The following is a 6,000-nucleotide window of genomic DNA, read 5'->3' on the forward strand; positions in this document are numbered from 1 at the left end:
GTGTGTGTGCTTGTGTGCCCACATGTGCTCATGCATACATTCCACAATACATATGTGGGGATCAGAAGACAATTTGTGTTCATTGGTCTAACCTTCCACTATGTGACTGAACTCAAGTCATCAGGTTTATTGGCAAGCATCCTTACCCACCAAGCCACCTCTCCAACCCTCTTCTAAATATCCTTGAAAAATCAATTTCTTCCTTTTTATCAGTATCTTCCAACAGGGTGCCTTTGACTGTCTTCAGGGCAACTGCAGTGGCTCTCACCTCTCACCCATTTCCACCCAGCTGAGTGACCTTTTATAAATGAACATTAAATTATGTCAAGTCACTGCTTAAACCCCAGATGTGGTTTTCCATTGCTTAAAATATATATATATATATATATATATATAGACTCCATTTCTTTCCCTTGGATATGACCGGAACGTGTAAAGGCTGTGTGTATACTTCCTACCGCGACCAAGTAAAGATGGAGAACAGTTCCTATGTCCTTCACAGTCAGCATCTGCCTCCCCAGAAGTACCCATTATTCTGACTTCCATCCTATAGACAGGCTTTGTCTGTCAATAAACTTCCTACCAATGTAATCAAAGAGGAGGTGATTCTGACGGCTATTCTTGGTTGTCAACTTGACCACATCTGAAATGAACTAAAACCCAAATGGCTGGGCACACGTATGAGAGATTTCTATTTCTATTTCTCTTATGTCATTTTGGGTTTTTTTCTTTTCTTTCTTTTTTTCTTTCCTTTTGGGGTGGGGGCACTAGATGTGAGATTTATTACTGAACATAGTTTGGTATCAGAGAGCACTATGGAAGCCCTTGGGAATGCAGGGGACCGAGACTGGAGATATCAGGAGTGAGCTGCTTCTCAGTGATCATGTCTTCAAACTTGTTAGCTTGAAATTAGTGAAACCACAGTCCTCTGAGCTGTGGATCATCTCAAAGAACTTGAACTTGGCTCTACAAAGAGCCTCCATCACGTGTTCCTTATTCTACAGCTTGGTGCTGATGTACATGATGACCTAGCCAATGTGAACCCTGGCCACTGTCCCCTGGGGTTTTCCAAAGGCACCACACATACCTGTCAGCCCCAACACAGGACAACATCTTACTGATTCAGGTGACATGAAAATGGTGGAGCCTCACTTAAACATGAAAGCTATCCTCGCCACAACTCCTCACCATGCATTTGTTGGCATAAATACAGCTGGCCTACGGGGCTTCAGAAAGATGCTCGTATTCATCTGACACATGTGGCCACAAAGTGGAATTCATCAACTTTTGCCTTCTTTTGTCCTAAGCCAACGATGAGGAACTTAGCATCAGGGATGCCTAGGCAGAAGAGAGACATTGGATATGGCTTCTTCTTACAATTCTAGTAATAGCTGGTGGGGCAGTGGCCCATGAGGAAAATAGGCTCTTCACTGGAAGGCCAGTGAGTGTTTTGGGTTTTATAAGATTCCCTGTGTAGCCCTGGCTGTCTTGGAACTCACTTTGTAGACCAGGCTGGCCTCAAACTCAGAGATCCACCTGTCTCTGCCTCCTGAGTGCTGGCACTAAATGTGTGCCCACCACTGCCCAGCAAAGGTTTTCTTTTTGTTTTGAGGGACTTTTCTTAACTAAATAACTTGAAGCAGGAAGAGCCCCTTCTACTCCAGATCTTTGAAGTGGAAAGACATCTTTAATTCTGATTTTTGTGTAGAAAGATCCACCTTTATATAGGCTACACCTTCTGGTGGCAGCCTATATAAAGTACATGAAAGAAGGAAGCTTGCTCCCTTTGCCTGCTTGCTCTCGTTCTTGCTAGCAAGTCCATTTCTGCATTGGCATTAAAGCTTATTTCTTCGGGATTCTGACACGTACTGAAGACCATCTGAGACATCCAGTCTTTTTTTGTTTGTTTGTTTGTTTTTGTTTTTTGTTTTTCGAGACAGGGTTTCTCTGTGTATCTCTGGCTGTCCTGGAATTCACTCTGTAGACCAGGCTGGCCTCGAACTCAGAAATCTGCCTGCCTCTGCCTCCCAAGTGCTGGGATTAAAGGCGTGTGCCACCACCACCCGGTGAGACATCCAGTCTTGTGGGTTGAGAAACTACTGGGTTCTTGGACAGCCACTGTTAGACTAGCTGGACCATAGCTTGTAAGGCATTCTAACAAATCTTCTCTCAGTCTCTCTCTCTCTCTCTCACTCTCTCTCTCTCTCTCTCTCTCTCTCTCTCTCCTTCCCTCCCTCCCTCCCTCTCTCCGTGTATATAATATACTTATATATTATATAGACATGTGTTCTATAAGTTTTTCTCCTCTAGATAACCCTGACTATTGCAGTATACTTCCATATCTGGCTAACTCTCCTCAACTTTTGTTTCTATGTAATACAATCACAAATTTGATTTTCACATAGATCAATAGTTTTGTGTTTGTTTGTATGTATGTGAGAGTTCTGTGTGTAAAGGCCAAACACCAAAGTCAGATATCTTCCTCAATCTCTCCCCCACATTTTTAAAATTATTTTTAGACAGGGTCTCACTTGGTTGGCCTGGACCTCATCACACAGACAAGGCTGGCCTCAAACTCATAGAGCTCTGCCTGTTTCCTCCCGAGTCCTGAGGTTAGAAGTGCACTTACTTTTGTGACAGTGCCTTCCACTGAACTCAGTCCTTATCCATTTGGCCTGGCTAACTAGCCCGTGAGCTTCAGAGATCTGCTAGCCTCAGCCTCCTCAACACTGGGATTATAGGCACACTCCCCATCCTTGGATTGCTGTGTGGATGCTCCACCACATAAACATTTTGATGTGGATTTTATGTGGAGATCTAAACTGGGATGCACAGCATGACTGAACCATTTCTCTGGGTTCCTGTAGAAGTCATTTATCCTTTTTCATTGCTATTCAATTTTCATTAGATGCATTTATATAACTTGCTAGTGTAGTCTCCTGCCAGTACATAACAATGTTTTTTTTTCTTTTTACTTAGAACTTTTATAAATACAGATCTTCTATGCTTTAAATGTTTGCATTCCACTAAAATTTCTATGTTGAACTTTAACCTCCTAGATGATGCTATTAAGATGTCAGGCCCAAGAGACACAGGAGTGACAGGTATGGGCATGAGGCTGCTGTGGACAAAGGACAATGTTGTTGCCAAGGAGGGTTCGTCCTTGGGCTGCTGGGAGGCTTGGGTCACTGTGGCAGCCCACTGGCCATCACTCAGCCTAGCCTACAGGCCCATGGATTTGTTGCCCTTCTGACGGAAGGAGAGTTCAGGGCCACGGCGCTGCCCATGGGATGTAAACACAATGGGCATGCCTGAGGGACCAATGTAGCAGCCATCACAGAGGGCAGAGTGGTGTACAGCAGCCTGGAACTCTTGAGGGTCCTGCTCACTACACATTGTCTGACTCTGAACAACAGCAAGTTGTCTGAGGTGAAGAACGGTTTATCTTCTGGATTGAGTCTTTTAAAAGAGACTTCCATGGTCCGTGCTGCTACTGGAATCCATCTTGATGTCTGTGGTCCATGCTGCCACTGGCTGCTATGGGCAAGGAAGCTTCTTTTGCAGTGGTATTGATGACTGCAGACTCAGAACTGAGAAAGGGAGACATTGAAGGCTTCTCTGACAATCCCCCCACACCCCTCAAAAGAAACAGTCCGGACAGGAAGCTATTGAAGAGAGTCCTTTTAAAATATGATAAAGACAGTTGATGTCTTTAGGAGAAGGGTGTGGAAAAACTTTGGGGGGTGGGGTTGCTGGTCACTGGGAGTTTGACCATGTTTATGAGTATATGGGCAACACAAATTGGACTTGGTGTTTTGAGGGGTGGTGCAAGGGTGAGAGGATAGACCTGGGAGAAATGGGAAGCAAGTGTAATAGGGGTACATTGTATGATGTTTCCAAATAATTAGTAAAAATATTTGGGGGGGGGAAGATGTGGGGCCCTTGGGAAGTGATTATGCTACGGGCTTAGCACTTTTAAAAGCACAAGGGAACAGGTCAGTGCTTCTGTGTCTTCTACCAAGTGAGGACACAGCAAGGGCCCCTTTGATGGTTAATCTTGTCAAACTTGCAGGATTTAGAGTCATTTAGGAGACAAAATGATTAGGTATGCCTCTGGGGAGTTTCTAGATGGGAAAAATTGAGGAAGGAAAGCATACTTGGTCTGAGATCCCATATTGAATAGAAAGGAGATGGTTGATAAGTTCCTTTTTATTGATTCTTTATTGGTCTTGGCTTCTTTCTTTTCTTTCTTTTTCTTTTCTTTTCTTTTTTTTTTGCCATAGCAAAACACCATGACCAAGATAACTTATTTAATTTGGGGTTCACTGTTCTTAAGAGTCATAGGTTCCATTACCAATATGGTGGGAAGCATAGCAGCAGGCAGGCAGGCAGGCAGGCACTGAAGGAGTAGCTGAAAGCTTACATGTTGAGTTAGCAACTATAAGGCAGAGAGAGAGAGAGAGAGAGAGAGAGAGAGAGAGAGAGAGAGAGAGAGACAGAGAAAGAGAGCTAAGTAGGAATGGTATGAAATTTCAAAACTATAAAGAACACCCCCAGTGGCATGTATCCTTCAAAGGCCACACCTCCTAATTCTTCCCAAACAGTTCCACCAACTTGAGATCAAGTATTCAAATATATGAGCCTATGGGAGCCATTCTTATTCAAACACCCCATTTCACTCCCTGGTTCACATAGGCTTGTAGCCATATCATAGTGAAAATACACTTAGTCCAACTTCAAAAGTCCCAGTGATCTTTCACAGTCTCAACACAGTATAAAAGTCCAAAGTTTCTTCAGATACTTAAGGTGATTTCTTAACTATGGCAATCTGTAAAATAAAAAAAAAATCACATACTTTCAACATACAATGACATGGAATATGCATTACTAATCCAAAAGGGAGGAAACGGGGCATAGTAAGGAAATACTGGACCAAAGCAAGACCAAATCCCAGCAGGGCGAGCTCCTAATCCTGTATCTCTATTTCTGATATCAAAGAACTTAGATGGCTCTGCCTTCCAGGTTTGCCCAGTGCAGCACACCTTTCTCTCTTGGGATGGTTCCACCCCCCTCCTCTCCCACACCCATGTGTGCAGCTCTCCTTGGCAGGTATTCCAGGGCTCTGGCATCTCCAACATCCCAGGGTCTCCAATACAATCTAGGCTTTACCATCATGGCTGCACACAATGGACTCTCAAGGCTTCAGTGCAGGGACTGACGCATGCCTAGCCTCCTTGGCTTTTCTTAACTTGAGAGGAAGATTTCACAACCCCTTTCTTCCTATATCCTTCATGACCCTAAAGCCAACACCACATGGCCCACACTGCTAAGTTCTGCTGCCGGCTTGGGCTGAAACCTGGTCTTCTCCTTGATCTACTTTCCATTTGATTTTCATTGCAGTTGCTTTTTAGAATGAGGAAATCCCTCAGACCTTTTCCTTTCACAAGTTTCAGGGTTAGCTGTTCATTTTATATTTCTCTTTGCCCTGCATGCTCTTTCGTTTTAGACCTGCATAAGAATGATTCTTTACTTACCACATGACACAGTCAGTACTAAGCTGTCTTAGAATCACCTCTGCCAATGAAAATTAGTTCAAACCTCTTCAATTTAGCCTCAAGCAGACTCTGAGGCAAGGTAAAACAAACAAACAAACAAACAAACAAACAAACAAAAACCCAGCCATATTCTTGGCAAAAATATCATAAGAATGATCCCTTACCATTAGTAAGCTCATTTGCTTCTGCAACATCATGAGCTAGGCACCCATGGTCCACGTGGTTCTCAGTACTACTGTCTGCTTAGTAAGCTAAGATGGTCCATTAAGCCCCATTTACAGTGGTCAATCACTTTCTAGTGTAAAGCCCCAAAGTCTTCTGCATTCCCCCCCAAAATGATGGTCGGGCTTGTCACAGCAGTATGTCCCACTCCCTGGTACCAACTGTCCTAGTAACTTTTCTTCTGTGATAAAACACAAGCAAGGCAACTTATAAAAGAAATTGT

General features: G+C 43.6%; 1 pseudogene; it reads right to left on the minus strand.

The window, feature by feature from the left end:
• Window positions 1-813: 813 nt before the first annotated feature.
• LOC117722889 (large ribosomal subunit protein uL16-like) lies at window positions 814-3,479 on the minus strand (annotated as a pseudogene).
• Window positions 3,480-6,000: the final 2,521 nt, after the last annotated feature.

Source organism: Arvicanthis niloticus, chromosome 1 (genome assembly GCF_011762505.2).
Source record: "Arvicanthis niloticus isolate mArvNil1 chromosome 1, mArvNil1.pat.X, whole genome shotgun sequence".
NCBI classification, from domain to species: domain Eukaryota; kingdom Metazoa; phylum Chordata; class Mammalia; order Rodentia; family Muridae; genus Arvicanthis; species Arvicanthis niloticus.